Below are 11152 nucleotides of genomic sequence, written 5' to 3' on the forward strand. Positions count from 1 at the left end.
AAACACGGGGTGCGCTCCCCGCGAGCCCGGAGGTGGCAGTGACAGGTCCGAGGCCCAGGGCTGCAGCTTCATCTCCCAAAACTCACCTTTTGGGGGGAACCTGGGGGAGGGGAGGGGGGAGGCAAAACCACCCCAAACCTCCGCGCCGGGCTAAATGACCCCCAAAGGAGGAGGTTTGAGGCTGGCGAGGAGCGGGGAGGGAGGTGCTGCCCGGCAGCCGCGTGTGGGTTTTGCTGCAGGGATTTATCAGGGAAGATGCTGCGCGATCCCGGCGCTCCCCGGAACATTCCCCGCTCCCCCGACGTTGTCCCCGGGGCGCCCGCGGCCCCCTTGGCAGCTCCGGGGTAAGCAGATGGATTTCCATAACAATCATTTGACGCTGGGCAGCGTCTGGAGGGAAGGGAACCTGCCCTTCGCTCAAAGCCACTTGCGTAATTGTGTCGTGCGCCCGTTTGCTGATAGTGGAAGGTGCTTTTTTTTTTTTTTTTCTTTTTTTTTTTTTTTTTTTTGGGGGTGGTTTTTTCGCTTGGCAGTAAGGCTGTTTCGGCGGATTCGCATCAATTAGGCTCCTCGCCGTCGCGTTCCAGCCTTGCCTCGTATTCCAGGCTGCATCAGAGCTCTAAAAACGCTCCCGAGGAGTGTGTGTGTGTGTGTGGGGGGGGGATCGGTGTTGGAAAGGTGTGGGTGGATTCAGGGTGTGAAAATGGCTTGTTGAAATCTGCGATGGGGCGTGCGGCGCGATATCGGTGCTCTCGTTTCTTGCCCGTTTCTTCCCCCTTTGATCCCACCAAGGCACCTCGTTGCCGTGCTCGTTTCCCACAGCTGATTTGAGGCTGGAAAGGTGGAGCGAGTATATTATTTTGGGCCCCCGGGAACCACAGCGAAATTCACTCCTGAGGGAATAATCCCCGTGGCCAGTGCGTTTTGATTTACTGGTATCACGGCCTGTCAATACATGGGACTCATGCTGCACTCGCTGCCCTCAAAGTGCTTCTCCTGCTGCCAAAAGCTACCTGGAGTTAATTATCTGAATTGGGCTTTTTTTTTTTTTTTCCCTCTCTTGTTGTTGTTGTTGTAACGGCAACATTTTTAAAAGCTCGGGAGCTCTGAAGTTTATATAATAATCTGGTTCTTGGCGAGGCTCCGTGGTGGTTTTGTGTGTGTGTGTGTGTGTGTGTGTGTGTGATGCGGTCGCGGCGCTGAGTTTTAATCGTTTCTGATGTTTCCAGCACCACTGTTTGGAGTTCTGAGCCTAAAAAGCTGCAGCAGCCTCGCTGGGGAAGAGTTGAGGGCACTGGAATTAAGAAAGCTCAGCTGCTTGTGTACAAATATACAGCAATTACGAGGCAACAAAGTTATTGCAGAACCCTGCCGTCACCATGGCAACACGCTCACTCAATTGCATTTGGAAATGTAAAATGCCACCCAGTTAGAAAGAGTAAGTTTTTAGCGGCTGCAGATTTTCTGGAGAAAGCGAAATGTGGAAGCTGCGGCTTTCCAGGATTCCGTGTTTTCCTTCCTTCGGCTCCCGGCACGTGCGTCTCGCGGATTCCCCTCGCTGATATTCAGCCGTGCCCTTGGTGGTCGGAACTCGGTGCAAAAAAAAAACGCAGCTAAATCTTTTAAGGTCTTAACTTTGCCACCCTCCAGTATTTTTTTGGGTTTGCTTCGGGGCTTGGCTTTAGGAAGGGGAAAAGCGTTTGGAGAATCACCTCGGAATAGCAGAGGAATGGGTCGTTTGCTTAACGGGGAAGGAAAGCACATAAAAAGCTTGTGTTCCTTGTATTCCTCCTAAACAGACTATCCTAAAGTAGAGGAAAACTGGCAGGTGGGAGGGAAAGCAGTGAAGTTCTTGAGGAGCCCAGGGAGTGTCCGGTGAGGAGATGGCAGGTGGAGGATACCAAGATCCTGATGTGGGATGCGGGTGAACTCGTCAGTGGAGCTGAGTTTCACTTGTTACTTGCCTTTCGATGGTGAATCACTGGCAAAATGAAAAAAGGCCACATTGGACAGGGCTTGGAGCAGCCTGGGCTGGTGGAAGGGGGATGGAACAAATGGGCTTTAAGGTCCCTTCCCAGCCAAACCATTCCATGAGTCTCTGAAAATAGGAAAAGTAGTTTCTCTCATAATCTTTGTGCCAGTGAAGATGCAACTCTGCTGAAAAGGTGAAACCAACATTGCAGTAAAACAAACAAACAAACAAGGTATAAAAAACCCCACCAAAAGAGTAAAAACAAACATTAGGTTGTTGTTTTCTTTTTCTTTTTTTTTTTTTTCTTGGAAGTAGGAGTGGTGTGTTTACAGACACCTGATGATGATGAACTCCTGAAGGAGTTACCTGGTAACAGGAGCTGGTAAGAGATGTTTAGGTGGGTGCAGATTGCTGGGGGGTTGTCTTGAAGACGTGTGGTTTGCCCAGATCTTTAGGGGCTTGAATTCCAAGCTGCCTCCTGAACCCTTGGAGCATCTGGATTGGGATAGGTTTGCAGGTCCCATGGACCCGTGCTGGGTTAGGGAAGGTTTTGGATGGAAGCTTTGTCCAACCTGGCAGGTTGTTGTGCTTTCACCATGAGCAGTGGCCTTGTGGTTTGCCCTCTCTTCAAAAGCAGCAGCTTGAACTCATGGGAATTCCAGCCCTTGTGCTTGTTTTTCTCTTCTCCTTCTGCCACAGAATCATGGAATGGTTTGGATTGGAAGGGACCTTAAAGCTCATCTCATTCAAACCCCTGCTACAGGCAGGGACACCTTCCACTAGCCCAGGTTGCTCCAAGCCCTGTCCAGCCTGGCCTTGGACACTTCCAGGGATCCAGGGGCAGCCACAGCTTCTCTGGGCAACCTGTGCCAGGGCCTCACCCCATCACAGGGAAGGATTTCCTCAAGTGGAAGCCCAGGAACTGCCTGTTCACAGCTGCTGGAAAGGTGGAGGTGAGCCTTCAGCCTTCAGCCTCATGTTGAGCTGCAGGGGTGAGGAGTTGGACTTGTTAAAAATGAAGGTTGAAACTGCCCAGGAGTCCATGGGTTCAGGGTAGTTAGCCCTCTTAATCCCTCTTTGAAATGGTTTGTACTTTCTATGCAACAGGCCTTCCAAAGCCAGCCTAAGGTGTATCTGTGATCCTGAAACTTGCCCTCAAGATTCATGTGCAGCTTTCAAATCGGGGGAAGCTGCAAACTTTCTATACAGGAGCGGGCCCAAACCAAGTGTTGAGACAAAAACTTGCCCCCAAATACATAATATGTGATGGAATCAAATATTCTAGGCCAGTTTTCCTTCCTCTTCCAGTGTCCCATTGCCATGCCTGCCTTTGTAAGTTCAGTGGGACTGGTTGTCCTCGTGTTTTCCCGAGCTCAGCCTGGATCTGTGTGGTTTAAGTGCTCTAAGTGTGTGCTGGAGTGATGCTCCCTTCAGGGCATAAAAACCTGAGTGCTCACTGCCCTGCTGTGCCAGCTGAATCTTGGGGTTAAAACAGTTCTTTAGCCTCCTTTACAGTTAAAGAAGTGATTGTGTCACACCCCTCGGTGTTGTGGATATTTGTATTTACTGGAAAGAAATACTCCTTGGCGTTGTGTGTATATCTGTATATATATCTCTATGTATAATCTAAGCCCCCGAGCCCTTGGGACTGTATTTTTACTCCTCCTGCATCCATGGGTGATCACACACAGTGATGTTACCAGAGGAATGGATTTGCTGAGTGGTATCTGTTGCTGGCCTGTTCCAAACAGCAAAGCTCGTCCCAAACCACAAGGAAATATTAATTGAACATGTTATTTGGCCACTGGTAATGACACTCATTAAATATTTGCCAAGTATTCTTGCTGGTTTCTTTGGTGGTGTCGTCTCCTCCTTCATTCCTCCAGTTATCCCATTGCTTTTCCGTGATCTTTTTCAGTCCTGCTGCCTGGAGTACAAGGGTTTACATTTTATCAGAGTCCTGCTGGAATCCTTGGAGTTAGTGCTTCTGTGAGAGCGTGTTTTACTGGACAGAGAAGGTGACAGGATGTGTCTTGTCACTGCATTCACAATTGCTTTGGAGTTTGGAGCCCACATCCCCCCCGGGTGGCTTCTCTCTCCCATTCCCTTTGCTCCCAGGATCCCCAGATCCAAGCACACCAATGCTCCGGAGCAGGGGGAAGGAACCTGGTTCTCCTCACTTGCAGAGCTCAGAGGGCTGAGGGGTAAAAAAATCGTGCAAATATGCGTGTTTGCCTCTCAGTTTGAGCTGAGAAACAGCAGAAACACTAAAGCTTTAATAATTAGAAATATAGCAACGTTGCAAAATAGTGAAAAGGCGTGAACAGTCTTCTGAAAAATTAAAGTAAAAGCTGTGTGTGGTGGAGGAATCTCAGCATTGTGGTTCAGTTTAGGTTGTCTCATATATACATATAAAAATATATATATATATATATTTGAGTCCTTGGAGGAGGGAGCTCCTCAGAGCGCTCCAGCAATTGATGCCACTTGCATTTTGATTGTGTTCTGCACAAAGCCAAAGTGGGCCAGGTTTACTTTCTCCTGCAGTGGACTGTGTTGATAAGGCAATATATAACAGATGATTCATGAAGTGCTGCCTGTCATTGCCAGGGCTGCTTGAGCAGTGAGCAGATTTTGGGCAACGCTTCTTCACCGGAAAGATTTGGGCAGTTTAAACTGAGAGGAGGAGGAGGAGGAGGAGGAGAGAAAAATCTGCACTGGATTTCTGGCTGTCTTAAAGGAGCTGCCTCACAGCATCCAGGAGAAACTGGGGAGAGGGAATGGGTGAAAAAAGAAGGGGGGGTAGAAGAAGCAGGAGAGCACAAGGAGGTTGCATAATGATGTTGAAAAAGGGAACAATCAGGAAAAGGCTGTAAAATCTCTTGGAAAGCTTCTGTGGTTTTCCCTTTGTAAGGAATTGCAGCTCCCTAAAAATTCAGGCCTTTTTTTCGTGGCATTCGTTCCTGGACGCCTCTTGATCAACTTTGGGTTTTTTTTGGTTCATTTTTCTATTAGGTGTTACTTCAGAAAAGTTTGATCAAAATCTGCTTCCAACTGCCATCTCCTAGTGCAGGGGAATTTGTGCTGGCTCGTGCTCGTGGGCACACTCAGCCCTGTGCCCTCAGCAGTGCCTGACCCTTTGTTCCTCCCATGAGAAGCATTTAACCCCCAAAGGTGGCAATTTGAAAACTGGATCTTAGAACCAGCTAATTAGAACCCTCTTTTTCTAGTTTGATCAAGATTATGTTCTCTTAATTTTCTTTTTTTTTTTTTTATTTGTTTGTTTGGTTGGTTTTTTGTTTGTTTGTTACTTTTTTCTTTGTTTTGTTGGGAGGGGGTTGTTTGTTTTTTGTTTAATGTGCATTTAATAGCAAGCCAGTTATTTTATTTATATACATAGATAGATATAGCTGCTGGCTGAAGAATTGTATTTTAAGGGGTTTATTTTTTGCCACCCTAGGATGAAATCATGTGTAGGGGCTGAGCATCTCTTTCTGGGTGCTGGCAGCAGAGCAGCGTGTTGTTTTAAATGTCTTTTTAAGCGTGTCACTCTTTCATCCTGGGGAGCACTGACATCCAGTTGAACTGAATTTCATGTATCTTTTATGAGCAGTGAACAATTCCGATATTTCACAAGCAGGAAATAATTCACTTTATTAATTTTTCGGGAGAACGGGCCCTTTAATGAGGTGTCTGTCAGTGAGACTTAATTACAGCTAATTTCTGTGAACATCAGTACACTGTGAGTCGCTCTGTGCAAAATGGGGTTTCATTTGTCACAGGCACGTGGTGGTGTTGGTTTGCTGATAGAATTTGCTTTAACTTGAGAAATAGCTGTTATTCATAACGGGGCTGTCACCAGTCAGTTCCCATCCTCCTGCCGGCTGGATTTTCCTAATGTGCTCCAACAGCTTGTGTTGCATTTGCTCAGAGAAATAACGTTCGAGTTAATTCTGGGGTTGTGTTGACAAAACTTTTGCACCGTTCCAAGAAAAGGATCCACGTTGGGAGCCTGAAACAGGGAATGAATCCTGTTGTTGTGTGCTATTCCCAAGCATTCACAAAGGGAGTGTTGCTCACAGTATTAGGAAGGTTACGTCTTTCCCCGTAGGAGCTACACTTGCCTGGTTCTTGTTTCTGTTAGAATCCTAAATACAGGTAGCTCTTCCAGAGAGCAAAAAAACCTGCCTTGCTGCAGGTTCCTGGAGAGTGGGGGGGATTTGCTTTTCTGCCCAAATAACCTGCACGAAAGTGAAGAAAAATTGCATTATTCACACCTTTTAAAACGACGAGGATTCCGAAAACTGGAACAGTCTGTGAGTTTTAGCCTTGGGAGCTCAGGACAGGGAGGAGGGAGAAGTCTCCACCCTGGAACACACAGGTGTTTGTGGACACTGGGTGAGTTGGAAGGGGATGGGATGGGGGGGACAGTGGGATGTTGGCCTTTGAACGCAGTGGCTCCAACTGCAAACCAGTAGGGATGTAAAGATTATTGAATTCCTGTGGATCACTGGAAGAGGAAGAGCTGTGGTGCAAACTGTGAGGCAAGAGGGCCTCTCCTGGAAGGAGAATTTGTAGATAAAACTGAGCTTTCCTGCAGGCAGGATTATATTTTACAGCACTGCAGGTGTGGAACTCATTTCATCCCAGGACAAGAGTCCCTTCTCCAGCCAGCAGAGGTAGAATTCAAATAAAATTGCTGTCCCTGGTGCTGTGGGTGAGTCAGGAGGGAACCTCAGAGTCTCACTGGGAACGAAGTTGCAGGGCTCTGCCACGGAGCTTGGCCTCTTCCTGTCCTCCTGGGAAGCCTGGCTTGTTCCCTTGGGCCATTTGGGGGAAAAAGGGAGCACAGTCGTATCTTAGAATATCTCAGAAGATGTGGAGACATGTTTCTTGCAGAGGGGATGAAGGCTGGCACCTCTTCTAAAGCTGGAGGGGGCAGGAACTCATTGAGGTGCCTCGTGCCGCCTTCCCAAGGAGCTGGTGCAGTGTGAGTGTGGTTTGTGCCACTGGAGCATCGTCAGGGGCGGGGAAAGAAATGGCCCTCCCAGTGCTGGGTTAATATCTGGACTCCTGGAGGCCTTTTGCAACCTCAGTGATTCCATGGGTGCTGGCGGGATCTCTGTGGGGTTGTTGTGAGGCACAGCCCTTCCCAGGAAGCCTGGTCTGACGCTGCTGTTCCTGCTGCAGGACAACAAACCAGCCCCTGGACCCTGTGCCCTCGGCTCTGCCGGGGGTGGGAATTGCTGCTCAGGCTGAGTTCTCCACGTTTGCTCAGCGCTGTGCTGGAGCAAGGCCCCGGGTGTTTGGTTGTGAGAATGCTCAAAACTCTGTGCCTTGTCCTTGTTCTGTGCTGAAGAGGAAGGGAATGCAAGGCGAAGAGGCCACACCGTCAGGAGTGTTGGAATCTGGTGCTGGATGTCCTGCTGGGTGACCAGTCCTTCCAGTGGGCTGGACAGCAGTACCACGAGCTGCCTTTGCTCTTCAGTTCTTCCTCACTGCTTGGCGTACAGGAACCTCCCAAAATAAATTACTCTCTGTCGGGATCATGTTGTGCATTTCTCCCACCCAGCACTGATCTTCTGGTTGAATTTAATAGCAATGCTTTGGTTGGGAGAAAAACGTACTTTACTTCCTTCCTTCCACAACTGTCCCCTGCTGTCAGGTGCTGGTTGGAGGCACTGCAGTCAGGGCTGTCTCTCTCGCAGGATTTTTAACCTGGGAGCACGACAAAGGAGGAGGGAGAGGACTAGAAACGAGTGTTTATTCTGATTGCACGTGGTAGGTGTTGGATGCTTTGCTGGGGGCTGTGTTTGCCTGTCTTTGTCAGGCTTTGCCTCGTCCTGTTTGTTCATCCCTGCGGCCTCATCCGCTCCCTGTGCCTCGGACAGAGCGCTTGGGGATGGGCTTAATCACAACAGGGAATGAAGCATTTCCAACTGGGGAAAACACCTCCTGCCTGAAGCTTTGCTTCAGAGAAAGGGAATCAAGAGTTTTTATGTTACAAATTATCAAACCTGCAGGAGAACTTCTGGACCAGGGGACAAAAAAGCTTCTACCGATGTGATTTCAGGGCAAAGTGTAGCTCTGATTTTGGTGCTCTGTCCCTTGGAGAAGATGGCCTTGGCATTGAAATGTTGTTCAGGAGGACATACTGGGAATGGTTGAAAACAGAACAGGCTTTTACTGTGTGATGTTTGGGGTGCATTTACTCAGATTACACGGTCTCTTCGCCTCCGTGTCTGGGTATCTTTTGCTGCTGTTTCCTGCACTGGGTTGTGCTTTGTGAACAGACAAAGGTGGTGGTGGTACCTGGTGGATCTGATTCTGTAGTTCTGTTATTCTGTAATTGCTCTGAAAGCAGCCAACCATCACAAAAAATAGGCAAGTATTGGAGTTTGTAATTGGAAAACCACCTCTGACCCCAGTTAAGCCGGTGATATTGCTGGGTAGGAACCTCACTTTGGATATTTGGGCTCTTGTCCTTGGCTGTCTTGGTGGTTCAGGGCTTGATCCAGCCCTGGGGAAGCCAGCTGGGATCTCCCCTTTGACTCCAGCTGGCTGTGAGTGGGGACCCCAAACTGCCAACATTCCTGTGGAGCTGCAGGGGGGAAGCTCTGGGCTCTCCTGGGCCAGCACAGCTCTGGGTCTGGACATTTAGGTTGGACCTGAGGAAGAATTCCTTCCCTGAAAGGGTGGGCAGGCATTGGAAGGTGTTCAGGGAGTGGCTGGACATGGCACTCAGTGCTCCAAGGTTGGACTCCATGATCTTGGAGGTCTTCTCCAACCTCAGTGATTCTGGGATTCTTGTCTGGTTCCTGGCACTGCAAGTGTGAAAATCGGGGTGTGCTGGTTTGGGGGATCAGATCCTTCTCCGTGCAGCTGCACGTGCATGGAAAAACAATTCTTTTGATGGAGATGGGAATGACAGGGATCCCTTGTGGGGAATCCTGGGCTGAGCCTGATGAACTAAGTGGTGTGTGGAGCTGGGAGGGCACTGCAGCCAGTGCCCAGGGGTCAGCCCTGGGTGACAGGCACGGAGTCCCACCAACATTCTGTGACCACCAAACTCGGGTGTCCTTCTGCCCACTGACAGTGTTAGAAATCACACTGAATCCCGTTTGGCACTGAAAGTGTGCTGCTTCTGGGCTTTGCTATAAAAAAGCTGCTCTAAAAATAAACTGCTGTGCAGGGATGCTGGAAGCAGGGGAGCAAAGGGAGGACTTGTGCAGGGAACAGAAGGCCTGGCTGACTGCAGGGATGGGATTGCAGAGCAGCAGCGGGGCCAAGGCAGGAGAGTTCTGCACAAGGTAATAATTCCCTGTAGTAGTAAGGGGAGGAGGAAGTAAGGAAGCTGAGGCTGGGAGATAGACATTGAACTCTTCCGTCGGGCCGCCCCACTTCAAAGGGAGCGTTCCATAAGAGCCCAAATAGCAGTTGGGTGAGGAACGTGACACGTCAGATATGGAATCCCAGAGTGTAACAGCTAAGCCAGGCTGTGCAGGCCCTGTTAGAAATGGGAGTTTGGACTGCACAGACAGCACAGATAAACCCCATTCCTGTTTAATTAGGTGTTTACCTCGCTTAAAGCGGCCCCATAGCCGAGCAAGTTGAGCGGCAGCTGCTGGAAGTGAGAACATCTCCTTGCACGAGGTTATCCCCCTCCTTGGGATGAGGATATCCACTTATTGTACACTTGCCATTCCTCAGGCTTCCCAAGTGCCATTATGAATGACATTCCCCACATTCTTTCCTTAGCTGGAAGGAGCTGATCCAGCCAGGATGTTGGAGGCAGCTGGAAGCTGGGAGATAACCTAACAGAGCCTGAGCTTTCCCTTCCCTCTCCCAAGGGTATTCCCAGTGTGGAATCTCCCAATCCAAGGAGTTTGACACGGACATCTGAGCCTCCTTGCTGCATTTTTGCTCCAGGAAGAAAAATCTTCAGTGTCTGCATTCACTAGAGGAACATCTAAGAGGAGCAAGTTAGACTTTATTTAAATAAATAAAAAAAAGGCAGCGCATTCTTGGCAATAATTTCGACTTTTGCTGTAAACTGTCTACATTCCCTGGGGGATGAGGTCTCCTTTCGTGAAAATCTGTTCTGGATTCAGTGTGTTTGACAGTTTCTCTGTGTGAGCACCTTGAGGTTTTCGTTGTGGTGGGGTGAATGAGCACAATAATGTGTGGGAGCTTCTGAGTGCTCAGCTTAGGGGTTTAATTCTCTTTTTTTTTTTTTCCTTTTAAATATCAAAAACCCCCCTTAAGGATCCTGGGGACTGATGAGGTTTGTGTTCCAGCATTGCAACACAAGGTGTTCTCTGTTTCAGACTGTAAATATTTATCTCTTGTCAAAGCAGAGCAGTTACTATTCGGAACTGATCTGGCACGAGGAAAGGTTTTCCTTGAGGAATTTGTTTCCTTTTATTTACAGTGTTATCGTATATTTAAATTCCAGGGCCTCAGCATATAGCTCTGAGGCTCCTTCTTAGCCCTGGCAAGGAAAATGGGAATTATTGCAGGCACAGAATCCGGATAAGGGAATTCTGAGCATATGCTGGAGCCAACAAACCAAGTGTGGGTGTCAAATTGAGGCAACCAGAGGCAAAGGTCCTGGGGTTTTCCTCCCAGTGCTTGTGCTTGGGATGGAAGGAGCAGGGATTGAGCACAGGTGAGCTCTGAGCACAGGTGTTGGCATTTTCTAATCGCTGGGCTCTTCCCTTTTCCCGAGGCTCTTCCCTTTTCCCGAGGCTCTTCTCTCCCAGCCCCTCCCCGTGTCTCCATTTAGCTCCTCAGGAGCTGCAGCCCTGGGAGTTTTCCCGAGGATCCCTTGTTAAGTTGCTCTCTGTTGTGTTCACCACAGGTGTGGGGATGCTTTCCTGCCCGTGCTAATTCCTGTGGTCTTCCTCCTCCTGGAGACCTGTAACCTGCTTTAATCCCTCTGCAGTGCTGGGCAAATCATTCCTGTTGTGTTATGCCATCACTGAGAGGCTTGTTCAGCCTGGAAAGGTCTGAGCTTTATTTCTTACATCTTTCCAGTTTTTATCCATGCTCATTTTTTGATGCTGGCAATTGCTTGAAGTTCTGAATGCTCTTCCCTGTGTACTGAAATCTCAGAAGAGGATCCAAGGGGGCCAGGTTGGAGGACTGGTTTTCCTCTACTAGGAAAGGTTGGAGGACTGG

General features: G+C 48.9%; 1 protein-coding gene across 2 annotated transcripts in view; it reads left to right on the plus strand.

The window, feature by feature from the left end:
• The window catches only part of HDAC4 (histone deacetylase 4), a 194080-nt gene that overhangs the window by 784 nt on the left and 182144 nt on the right, over positions 1–11152 (plus strand). The window contains exon 1 of one of the 2 annotated variants that reach the window (XM_027667822.1): positions 133–344. The exons of the other annotated variant lie outside the window; for it this stretch is intronic. The gene's annotated coding sequence lies outside the window, so the exon portion shown is untranslated. Of the gene's footprint in view, positions 1–132; positions 345–11152 lie in introns of those variants that run through there. 2 annotated transcript variants of the gene reach the window in all.

This window comes from Corapipo altera, unplaced genomic scaffold, assembly GCF_003945725.1.
Source record: "Corapipo altera isolate COAL_440 unplaced genomic scaffold, ASM394572v1 354, whole genome shotgun sequence".
Classification (NCBI taxonomy): Eukaryota; Metazoa; Chordata; class Aves; order Passeriformes; family Pipridae; genus Corapipo; species Corapipo altera.